The sequence below is a fragment of the Crocuta crocuta genome, unplaced genomic scaffold (genome assembly GCF_008692635.1).
Source record: "Crocuta crocuta isolate KB4526 unplaced genomic scaffold, BGI_CrCroc_1.0 scaffold81, whole genome shotgun sequence".
Classification (NCBI taxonomy): Eukaryota; Metazoa; Chordata; class Mammalia; order Carnivora; family Hyaenidae; genus Crocuta; species Crocuta crocuta.
This window is the reverse complement of record NW_027527808.1, coordinates 1,151,706-1,165,047: the sequence shown is the minus strand read 5'-3', so window position 1 is coordinate 1,165,047 and position 13,342 is coordinate 1,151,706. Positions and strand designations below refer to the sequence as shown.

Genomic DNA, 13,342 nt, shown 5'->3' with positions numbered 1-13,342 from the left:
AAGGAAAAACAAAAAAAAAAAAAAAAAAAAAAATGGATCTTGAAGTGATAGTTTTGAAGCATTTACAACTGCATTTGGTCTTTTTATATCAAATAACTTAGAATATGAACTATAAAATAAATCAAATATCTGATGATAGAATTGTTGACTTGATCTGAAAGTATGAAATGTATCATGATGTGGTAATCAGAAAGTCTTAAGAAAAGCACTAGAAAACTCCTTCACTGCTTCTCTTCAAAAGCAAAATTATAAAAAGAACCATGTTAAATACTATTTAGAAACAAATACAAAATTCTCATACTGTTACTGAATTTGAAAATTTTTATTTTGGTTTAATTTATAATAAATATTCATATATTTATGTAGTTGTCACAAGGTAAACATGATTTTGAAATCAAATTTCTTCATTAAGCATTGTATTTTGCTGCATTTTCTTGTAATTATAATAACTGTAATTTTCTACTAAGGAAATATAATTAACTAAAACATTTTCCTATTGTTGACTATTAAAGACATTTCAAATTTTTTGTTATTAGAAATGACGTGACAGTGAACACCTTTATTCATATAATAATTTTCTAAATATAAATTATTTATTAGAGTAGGTTTCCAGACTTAGAATTAATGTGTAAAACCTAGGACCTTTCTATCTTGTGACATATTGTCAAATTACTTTTCAAAAGATCAGATCAAGTTATATTACCAAGATCTTTGCCAACATAAAATATATTTAAAATTTTTGATTTTGCTATATTTATAAACTGAAATTTCAAATTCTCTTTCTTCAAATTTTTAAGTAACTATTGAGGTTGAACATCACATATATATTTCAAATATTAATCATGCTTTCTCTCTCTTTTTAATTTTATTTATTTATTTTGAGAGCAAGGGAATGTGAGTGGAGAAAAGGCAGAGAGAGAGGAGACAAAGAGAATCCCAGGCAGGCTCAGCACTGTCAGTGAAGAGCCGCATGTGGGGCTCGAACTCAAGAACCTTGAGATCATGACCTAAGCTGAAGTCAGATGCTTATCCAACTGAACCACCAAGTACCCATAATTGTGTTTTCTCTTCACTGTCATCTCTAACTTTTCTATCTCTTCACAACTTATAGCCACGCAGCTGGAAAAAAAATTACATGGCAAGGCAAATTGGTATTACAATAAATTAAAGATTACCAATTTCAAATGGGTTTTTCAAGACTGAAAATATGGCTCTGACTTACCAGTAAATTTTTTTTAATTGTCCTTAAAGGACTAATTTATTTTTACATATCTTCCCCAGTCTCCTCAAATTTCCCTCACTCTGTCTCCCTTGTTCTCAGGAGATGAGTTGCCTCATATCTCATTAAAAAAATAGAAGTCACTGGGGCGCCTAGGTGGCCCAGTCAGTTAAGCATCCAACTTTGGTCATGATCTCATGTTCATGAATTTGAGCCCCACGTCTGGCTCTGTGCTGTCAGCTCAGAGCCTGGAGCCTGCTTCAGATTCTGTGTCTCCCCCTCTCTTTGACCCTCCCCTGCTTGCACTCTGTCTCTCTCTCTCAAAAATAAACATTAAAAAAAAAAAAGAAAATAGAAGTCAGTAAATAACTCACTGTGAAATCCATTGATTGATTAGCATTTGTACAAATCTTTGTATTCCTTTTTGTTGTAACAGTTAAAGTAAAAAGCCATTTACACTATACAAAGTGGGTATTCCATTTTCTCTATCTTCTCAAGTACTTCGCAGGATTGCATTTTCTACAACTCAAAAACTCCTTACAAATTATTCCCAACAAACTTCAACTTCTAGACTAAGTAACTCCTACTTAAAATGTTAAAAACTATACACTCAACATCTTCCCTTGATCCCTGCCTATCTTCTTTTCTAATTCATGGCTGAGCTTTTCAAAATTATCTTCATATACTGTTTCCATTTCCTCACATCCCATTTATTCTATAATTCAGTTCCATCTGGCTTCTCTCACCCCAGCCTCTTTGCCCACTGCCTTGAAATTTTACTTATGAAGGTCACCAGCTATCTCCATGTCAACACAACCAAAGGATAGTTTTTGTCCTCATATTTCTAGACTCTTCTTTAAAAAAGAAAACAAAAGCAAAAAACTTTCTTTTTATACTTCTATGCTTTTATACCCTCATAATCTTCTATCTCAGTATATTTTAGTGGCTCCCCTTCCTTAATCTGATATCTACATATTCTATTAGTTATCGTAACTGCAATATACAACTATATGAAGGATTATTCTCAACATTTAGTTTTCATAATAATGCTAATAGCAGTAATCAGTACTGCTATAATGCTTCCATGAGCCAGACACTATTTTAAGATGCTGTTATATATACAACTATAGTTATCTATAGTTATATATACATATATATGTACATGTATTATATGTACATATATATGTATATATACTGCTATATATTCATATACACTTATTATATATGTGAGTTTACCCTCATAAACATATAAGAGAAGCTTTATTATTATTTCCATATTACAAACAAAGAAACAGGCACTGAGAGGTTAAGTATAATTACCCAATGTCACACAATCAGTAGTTGGTGATATCCTGAGCTGAGCTAATGCTGGGTAAGTTAAAGAGTTTAGAAAAGGCAAGTTAAATGATGTCTCATGGATTGGCCTTAAAATAAGCAAAATTTAATTAATGACATATAAAGTACCAGAAAACAATGAATGGAACATTTTTTACTGAATGCAAACTACTAAGTCATAAATCAATAACTAAGTATGATTGATTCTTATTGAATGAAAATATTTCTCTGTTCTTTTGAAAGAGAAATATTCTTGTTCTAGTGTTTCACATTTTTTTTCATTCATTCACATATTTGCTCATTTATTCAACACACATTTCCTAAGCACTTTCCATGCCCAGTCTCTGTTGAAAGCCTCGGAGGATTCAATGGTGAAGGAGAAAGCACCAAGTCCTTACTCTTAATCAAATGCCCCAGAGTAGAGAAGAAGAGTAAACATGTTAATAAATCTCATAGAAGTGACAGAAACATAACTGGATAAGGGATAGAGAGGCACTGAGGAGGCAGGCTCTGGCCAAACAATAGTGGCCCTTTGAACTGAAAAATGTTAATGATCAGAGGGAAAATGGTCTAGGTAAAAGTTTCAGCAAATGCAAAGCTGTGAGGAAAATGTGCCTGGGACCAGGTGACGGTTGGGGAAAGATACCAAAAGTGTCCAGAGCATCCAGTACCCCTAAGCCTCACTCAATGGTGTATATTTGAGTCTCCTCACAGTAGATAGTCGTTAGAGTTGAGAAGCAGGCCAATGATAACATCTGATTTGTGTTTTTTAAAAGATTACCTTGACTGTGGAGTCTACTACAAAAACAGAATAGCTGTACCTCTATGAGGTGTGGATAATAAATTTTAAAAAGACCCAATGAGCTCATAAATGGTTAATTAATTATCATCATTATAGTCTCAACTAGACTGCATTAATATAAGCTCAGTGACTCTGGGCCTGGGGCACAATAAATTAGAGAAACCCAACTATTTTCAAATAGTGTGATTTGAAAAATTCTCAAACTTGTTGAGGTTCAGGAATATTATTTTATTGATGAGGGCTGGATGAGAGGTCTATAATAAGAAAAGAGCACATGACAGTTTGCTTCCTCTGTCTATTCTTCCTTTCTGTGGGAGAAGTGGTAGGAGGGAGGTTACTACTCTGCTGTTGATGCAACACTTAAATTTCAGAACTAATTCAATTTCATGAAGTATTTGCTAAAAAAGTACTATATGTTAGGCACCTACCTGAGACTGGGAATACAGAGTGAATAATAATAAGAGCAGCTCTTACTAATAAGAGCTAGGTACTGTGCTAATGCATAACATGTGCCATCTCGTATTATATTAATTTACACATTAACTCAATGCAGTAGGTGCATTTATTATCCCATTTTCCAGATGAGAAATCTTATACTTTAAAGGGCTTCAAGGTTACACAGGTAGTCAGGGGTGTAGGCAGTATTTGGACTCAGAAGATCACCAACTTTCTTAACCATTACACTTTATTGTTTGCAAGGACCCTACTTGAGAAGTACAAAATTGTACATATAATTCAAAATTATACATAAGACCACCTGGTACAAGTAATTGCTTGAGAAGGCTTGCATTTATAGAAGATGCACTTGGAGAGAAGACTGTGAGAGAGGATCACAAAAACATACTCTCTATACTAAGGGGCAACAAAAGCGAGAAAGAATTAGCCCAGGGCACCAGGGTTGGCTAACAGTATGATGTTGAGGACCAAGAGGCAGTGTTTCTCTCTCTTTTTCCCCTCATAATTATTAAATTATGTCTACTTCACAAGAAAGAAGTCACAGCATAATGGGCAGTTTGTGGACACAGCTTGAATCCTGACAGATATAGAATATATAGTACAACACTGGCACCAAGTATAGTTTAAAAAAACTTTCATTTTTCTTTAGCCTTGAAGCAAAATAGCTTGATACTCTGATATGTATAATTTTGGAAAGTCTTGAGAGAAAATATTGAAAGCATACCATTTCAGAGGAAAGTGATTTTGCAAAAGCTCTACCAGCAGAAGCAACTCCAAACCCACCAATCATTTAGTGAGCTTTGTACTGATATATCATCCCGTGTGTTGTTTCTTTATGCACTTTTCTAGAAGAAGGCTCATAAGAGTTCATTAATTCTCAGGGATCCACACTGATGGCAGAAAAGAGCTTTGGTCTGGAATCAGATCAGTTTAGGTTTTGCTGCTTACTAGAATTAGGTAACATTCTTAATCTTTCTGAACCTGTTTCCTGTATGCAAACAGGGATTACCCTATTACAGAAGGATGTGGTTAAATTAAATGATGCACATACCCTTCCATACTATGAGAACATGCCTAGTAAATGTTAAGTGATAAGCCAATATTCTACTGCCCTTGAAATGAATGAAATCTTCACATGATTTCTTAGTTAATGGTCTAAATATCAAGGCAACATGTAGCTAAAAATTATTTTTGTTCTGCCACTGCCCATCTCCACTTCCAGTACATTCTCCTTGATAAATCATGTCTCCATGTCAGTAATACTTATCACTTAAGCTATTACTGTTCATGTTTAAGATATCTCAATGTGAGATAAGTTATTACTCAAAAGGATGGCTAAGCTAGCCTTTTCAAGATTCTAATGATATAAAAATATATCTTATTCAGAACTTTCAAAGAAGAGAGCAGTGAGTCAAGATGTGGGTAGGGAAACCATTTCTTTTTTCTTTGTTTCTTTTTGCTTTCTTTGTTTTTTTAATAAAATGTTATTTTCTGTTGCTTTTGTGGAGAAAAGACAGCTTATAGTTAATTTATAATATAGTTATATTTGTAATACATACACTATTGTCAGTTTTATGGTTCATAGGCTAATTTAAATTTGATTAGCTCAAAAGAAGTGTCATAAATTTACAATGATAAATAAATCAGTTTTATTTAAGCATTAGTAATGGAGATTTGCAAATATTGTCTTCTGAAAGTGCCAAAAGGAAGCACTGTTTTTCCTTCAAGTCCACAGACTCTGCTAGTTGTAAAGGCTAGTAACTCTCAAATGTAAATAGAATCAGCATTCCACATGTGGCAATCAGGAAATGATTTGTGTACCAGCTATTTTAACAAAAAAGGCTTACAAACACAGTAAATGAGTAGTGAAAGTCAAAATGATGCCCAATGTGTATGAAAGGACAGCATACGGAATTATACATTTTTGGGGTGGATTAATTATAATATTCCTTCAGAACGATTCATGTAACGTTATTTAAATAGAGAACAAAGTCAGATGGGACTACTGATTATCAAGCTGATACTCTAATACTACCAAAACTCTTCATGTGATGATATATGTTGTAGGGATAAATAGAATTTTATGGGAAGAACTAATTAAATGAATTATAAATTTCATTTATACTTTGGTATAAATATGCAAGTTGGGTTTTCTTGACTAGATGAATAATAACTATGGATAAAAGGAAACTGTGTTTGTTGTTGCTGTTGTTTGTTTTTCCAGAGTGTAAAACACTTTAAAAAGGAGTGTGGGGAGGTGGGGTTGTATTTATGGATTTGGGAAAATGGGTCCATGGACTCTACTTCTGTGATATAAACATTTATTCTAGAGCTGAAAGAGATTTGGCTCAGTTATTTCAACACATCTACATAACAGTCATGTTTAAACATGAGGAGATGAAGAGATACCAGTTAATATTTTTTCAAACTGCAAAAAGAAACCTTTGTTTTCAACAGAACCCCACAAGGTTCACAGTTCTTCTTCTTTAAGTTTATTTATCTAGTTTTGAGAAAGAGAGAGAGAATCGTAAGCAGGCTCTGCACTGTCAGTGCAGAACCCCAAGCAGGGCTCAAACTCATGAACCATGAGATCATGACCTCAGCTGAAATCAGATGCTTAACTGACTGAGCTACCCAGGCGCCCCTTAGAGTTCACAGTTCTGTACAATGCTTACATGAGTGCTTTCCCCTGCTGTGAATAGCTTCCCAGTCTTCTTACCAGTGGTCTTCTTATATCTTGGTCAGATTTCAAAACTCAACCATCAGCCCAGGAAATTTGTTCCCAGTTTCACTGCTGGTACCTGATCATGTTATTTCAATCACCTTAGCACATTTATACGATCTACTTCCTAGGAGAGGTAGTATATATGTGAGATTTAAATAAAAGAATGCCCATAAAGTATGTAATGCTCAGCATCTAGCACAATATGAACATGTTAGTAGTTGCTAGCTAGCATTATTATTACATCATTTACATGAAAACTAATCTGTACTAGTTGCTTTTTGATTCTATATTTCTTTTCACACATCTGTGTTCTTCCTCTCCAAATGGGGTAAAATAAATAAATGAACACTTATTTATTATTTACAGTGAGAGGCAGTGCCGGGTATAGAATTAGTGACTCTCAAGTTGAAACAGACCTGGATTTCAATCCCATCCCTGCGATTTACTTGGACTTGGCTATGCCTCAGTGTCCTTACCGTTAAATAGAGATAATAGATATTTCAGAGACATTGCATGGATTAAAAGTAATTATAAGGGGCCTAGCTGGCTCAGTCAGTAAAGCATGTGACTCTTGATCTCAGGGTTGTGAATTCAAGCCCCATGCTGGGTGTAGAGATTACTCAAAAATAAAATCTTATAAAAATAATAATAATCATTATAATAGTGTCTGGATCCAGAAGAGGTATTCAATACCTTATTAAATGTAAACTATTATATAGTATTTGGGTGAGTTTTGAGAATCTGATAACAATTATGTATTCCTTCCATAAAAATAATAATTCCTTCCAAAAAAATAACTCTTCAAAGCATTTTACATGTAATTCCAAGAATTTGTTAATATAAAAACCAATCAAAACCTTTAGATGGCACATACCACTCAGTAAAATTGTTATAGGGGAAAGAATTACAGTCTTCTTGAAATACAGAAACAGGCAGATTCCCTACCATCCTGGAGAAAGACAAGCAACATTTTAATGTACTTAAAATTTGGGTCAAAACTATGAGCTTACAGAATGGTATCCCCACCAGGTCGTGATTTGACCAGAAGTGAAATTCCTGACATGATTGTTCCCATCACAGGCTTGAAAACCTGGCACATGATCAAGTGCAACATGGAGCTGAAGAGCTTCAGTCACTTGTCTATAAAATGGGTATGTTAATACCATTATAACAGTAGCATTAAAAAGATTAAGTAGGAAAGCACTAGTAAACTCTCCTAGCACCCGACAGCCCAGAAATAAATCTTTCAGCTCTTTCATTTCTTTTTCTTTCTTGCTTTACTCATTTCCTTCCTTGCCCTGAGTTCTCATTTTGTTTCAAGCTCCACAAGGGCGAAGTCACTGTAATGCATTTACACCAATAATGTCATGTATCTTCTAGCATAATAAACAAAGAAAGCCTAAGAAGTTATTGAGGTGAATTACTTCATTGTATTAACCTCATTTGTCCAGAAATGTAACTATTTGATTCTCCTTTACTATTTGTTGTTCATCATCCATCGGCACAAATTACACGTGTATCAGATACATTAAATCTCTGGAAAATTTTCTCTGGTGCCATTTGGGGTTTCATTTTTATACTAGATAGCTTTCCAAAAGCTTTCCAAAAACTAAACTATCATTTCTAATCCTCGTCTGTTTTAATATTCTAAAACATGGCTTCTAATTAATGGTTATGGTGGCATTACATTACACTCATTCCTCTTTGCTTTTTTCTCTGATCATAACAGGTACTACCTGACAAGTTAATGACATGGGGTTTCTGAATGTGAGGAAGGTCAAGGAGGAAAATAGGGTTAGTAGGGTAAGATATTCACATACAGAATTAGTGGAACTTTAGCAGTAATAAAAACAGTGAAATTACAGTTAACTAACTAGAAGTCAGGAGAATTCTGTCATGTCATTGCCATTAATTGATCAACTAGAGTAGACTCACAAACAATAAAGAGCAACGAGGGGAAAATATATTGTTTCTGTTAGCTTCTTCTGCTTGTTGTAAGAGCACTTTTCTCCTACTTTATGAAACAATAACAATGTATCATTTGAATTTAAAGTCATCAGTGTAAGATCTGTAGATATATGAAGCCTATTATACTTTATTCATAAATTTAGTATTACAAATATATTCCACAGTAAAAATGATTTAGGAAAAATGTAGAATTCATGCAAAGTACAATAATTTTTAAACTTAAAAATTTTTAAAAAAGATTGCTGACTATGTCTTGGCACACTTTCCTTTATAGAATATGTTACAACCAGCCCCCCCCTTTTTTTTATTAAGAGCTACTGCACTATAGAAAAAGCCTCTACTCGTATTCATAATCATCAGTTAAATCAAGAAGCTGACTTGCTTTGAATTAGTAACTCCTCTTCATTTCTTAACAAAGAAAGGAACATCTGATAAGAAAAATAAAATCCTACTTTCATTAAAAAATATTAATGATGAAATGTTACAAAATTAATTTATTTTTCATGAATAAATATCAATAACTACTAAATACTGGTCCATGTAAATTAAACAGAGTCTTCTTTTGCTATCAGATTCTAAATATGAAATGCATCCATATTCAGGAATCATTTAAAAGCAAGTGTGTTGTTGTTGTTGAAGTTTTTTGGTAACTGCATAAGCATAATGAGTAAAAAGATCAATCTATTTTAATTTATATAACTGCTAAATATAAAATAAAATTTAGAGGGTTTTTTTCACTTCTTCATTTAATTTTTTAATGAGACAAAGAAAATTACTGTGCTTTCTATCATATTTTAGTTTTTGTTCAACTACTGCTGCCAAAGTTCTTGACAGATAGTATTACCTTTGTGTGTCCTTTCAGAACAATTTTCTTGCATACCACCGCCATTAAAAAAAAAAAAAGCCTTAGAAGACCTTTCAAGTATTGATTCATTTCTCAAATATGACCCAATTTAGCAGTAAAATGATGTTGAGGTTTATATCTTCTTGTTAGTGCATTAAATTTGGAAAGTTTAAACGTCTTTTCCTAGATGACAGAAATGGCTTCTATGCAAACACACATGGGCACACACATTGGCGCCTGCATGGGCACGCGCGCGCGCACACACACACACACACAATTTGACATACTTTCCATCTGTAATTCCACACTGAATTTTCCCTGCCATTCACCAACACCAAGGCCAGTTTATCAAACTCCATTTCCCTACTAGATGGTTTGCATTTGGGAAACAAGGAGACATTTTTGTGTCCTCGTTAGTTAACCTACATCTTATTTATGAACTAAGAAGAAATTATTTTTGTTTACTGGTATCTTGATCCTTTCATACCATTACTTCTAACGATATGGCTTGCAGGACTGGTCTTATGATTGAAGATACAGGAAAAATCTGATGCTATAAAAACATCTTCCCATCTACTAACAGATGGTTGGCAGTCAATTCCTACCCGTTATACCTAAACCTCATCCCTTTAGCTTAAATTTTTCTTTCCTGTTGAACTTCAAATACCTGTCGTACCTTAAGATCTTAGTCATTTTTTTCTTAGCCTGAATGATCCAAAAGCAAATTTTGATGATGTGTGGGAAGGGAAAGATCTTGAGGGCACAGGCTTCTGCAGAGAATATTCGGTAACAGAGGGCATAGAAATGATAAATAGATTCACAGGGGAAAGAAACTCAGAAAGTGGAGCTTGATGAAACCTAAGTCAACATTGTAGTTTTGCCTCAGGTCTATTCTAATTAGTTAGACAAGGAAGTTCTAAAGGTGACTGCTATTTTTTTGTAAGAGTTCACCTGAAAAGCATAATTTATAAAATACTTTGTGTCCCTGCATATTACAGAGTATGTGATTCAAATTGTAAGAAACAGGCAGATTCCCACAAGGCCTTGGCCATGCACCATTATGTAGCCTGCTCACAGCACCAAAAACTGGTTTGTAGAAATCTGGTTCTTTTTTATTTTAAACTTCTCATTTCCCAAATTGAAATGGGAATTTTTTTTTTAATTTAAAAATTAGGTTCTTTTAATAAAACCACGAAAAGACTAAAATTATTCCTTGACAAGAATCTAATGTTTACTACTATAATATATTGTATATAATTTATTGACTATTTCTCCGAAGTATATATTTAGGGATTCCATACTCTAAAATTTTTATTAGGTAACTACAATATGATTCTGGTGTCAACCAAAAATCCTCTCTTATAAAGCTGGTGAAATTCTTGGCTACAACAATATGTCTCTATCTTATATTACTGTTTCTATATTAGTGGTATCCATATTCCCCGGCAGGTTACTTTTCATCCTGGTAAACTTCTCCTATGGCACTTTCTTGAATCATGGGTAAAATACAGATTGCAGGGGCGCCTGGGTGGCTCAATCGGTTAAGCATCCGACTTCGGCTCAGGTCATGATCTCACGGTTGTCGGGCTCTGTGCTGACAGCTAGCTCAGAGCCTAGAGCATGTTTCAGATTCTGTGTCTCCCTCTCTCTCTGACCCTCCCCTGCTCATGCTGTCTCTCTCTCTCTCTCAGAAATAAATAAAACATTAAAAAAATACAGATTGCAGAGAATTCTCCATTTATGTTTATAGTTTAAAAATTTTCAACTAAAGGTGCAAAGTCTTCATCGAAGATTTCTGTAGCTTTCTCCCCAAAATTCTTATGAGAATATTAAATTTCTGGTTTTAAGTATGTGACTCTTTTCTAATGCATTCTCTGTTAAAAGCTTTCTTTTTCTTTAGAATTATTAGCAAGAAAAGTGGTATTTTTGTGTGAAGAAAAGAGCATCCTCTCTACTACTTCTCTATCAGTACTTTGGGACTACATACTCAGTTGCATACTAAGAAAACCTGGCATGGCATCAACTGGTGGGATTAAAAACCACTGTTTCACTTCCTTGCAATTACAATATTTACATCAATTTCTCTTTGTTTTATAAATGGCATATAGAACCCAGTGTGGGTGTGGCCTGTGAATCTGCTTCTCTGACTCATGATCTTAGACTTGTTGCTTCCAACTTCTTTATAAATATACCTTTTACCAAAACTGGAGGCCAGGTTTGTTTACTGCTGTTGGTTCTCAACAGTTTAATAGTATGAGGCATGTCTTGAAACTACTTCTTTGCTATATCTGTAAAATAGCTCTCCCATACTCTCCCCCAACCTTGAATTCTGCTGCCTGTTTAAACTTAAAATCTGTAAATAGTCCGCTGGGTTTGTTTGGTTGGTGGACTGGCTGTTTTCCAAGATTTTGTTGTTGATCTTGTCTGACTGTTTAAGGATGACGTTTTAGTGATGTTATAAAACTTCTTTAGAAAAGTAAACAGATGTGCTCATCTAGCCTTCTTCGAAAGACTGCAAACAAGCCAGTTTTAAAACAGAATGGCTTGCTATAGAGGGCTGCAGCATATTACATCTGCACTTACATGTGTTTTCATCTTCCAGAACTAAAAATTAGCTCTGTAGTATATAATCAGACATAAAGAAAAAGCAAAAAAGAAACCAGTAATGAAATTTTTCTGCTGGATACTTCAACAGTATTGACGGATAGGCCTGCTACTTTTAACATTCACATAAAAGATGGTAGCCAAATAACCAATTCCATAAAACAACCAATTCTTCCTTGAGAAGAGTTAATGGACATGGACATCAGGAGTATTAGACCTGGTGAGAATTCTGGAAGTCTCCTTTTATAAGAGGAGGGATATGAGGTCTAGAATGATTAAGTGACTTGCTGAAACCAGAGGCAAGACCAGGATGAGAGTTCGGATTTTCTGCCTTCCAATGCAGAACACTGAGCCTATTCTTTGAATGAATCAGCTGAGTGTTTACGCATTTACATCAAGGGAGCCCACATGTACCAGATTTGTTTCCATTGTTACTAATAGAAGCAAGTCAGTACTTTTACAGGTATTACAGTATAAAATTAGCTCATTCAGTCAAACTAGTCAAAAATTAGTCAATCTAATATTCCCAAAGAGACACTGCTTTGTAGGTTCTTTTTTTAAAAACTGGAAATGGGAATTAGATAATGTATGTTTGCATATATGTGTGTGTGTTCAAATTAAAAATATAATATAATTTTTGAATTTTTAATTGTCCATTTGTATATGATTATATAAAAATAGAATACTCTAGTTAATCAAATATACTTGTAATATTTACTTGTTTTTTTCTTAATACCTTTGTATACCTCTATGGTTTTAAGGATAATTACTGGAACAGCATGGAAATATTATGTATTTTCAAGCTAACACTGCTAAATTTTTTTAAGTATCCTAAATTATGTGGAGACGAAAATACTACTACTTTGTCTACTGTACAGAAAGTAGTTCATATTTCGCCTTGAAATAATATTGCACCAATCCCAGGAAACAATTCTTAAATTGAAAAGCTCATTCTCCCCATGACGTATTATATATACATAATCACAAGGATTTAGTTAAAAGAATTTGCCTTTTAAGGTTTTGAACACTTTTCACCATTGTTTCTATGCATTTTCCTGTTAAGGTTGCCTGATCCTGTTGCTAAGCAACCTTGCATTCTTATTGGGGTATGATGATGAACTAAAAATTGGTCCAAATATGCCCATTTGTATATAGTTTCTCTAAGAATATCCTGATACTTTTGTCTAAGAAGCTTTTGTGTAAGAGGCTGTGTAAGAGGATTCTTCATTGCAATTCATAGATCTGTAGGAATATAAGTGATAGAGTTTTCCAGAAGAGTTGGAAGAATGCCAAAGGTACACTGGAAAAAGTACTAGATCTTACTTCCTCCCTATATGCTTTTTTCTAGAAAGGGCAAAATCCATAAGATGGCAAGTTAAAAGATTCACC

The 13,342-nt window shown here is 33.9% G+C and overlaps 1 protein-coding gene across 1 annotated transcript in view; it reads right to left on the bottom strand.

Annotated features, from left to right (window-relative positions):
* Positions 1 to 13,342, bottom strand: part of PKIA (cAMP-dependent protein kinase inhibitor alpha) — a 94,551-nt gene that overhangs the window by 42,687 nt on the left and 38,522 nt on the right. The gene's annotated exons all lie outside the window — the stretch shown is intronic.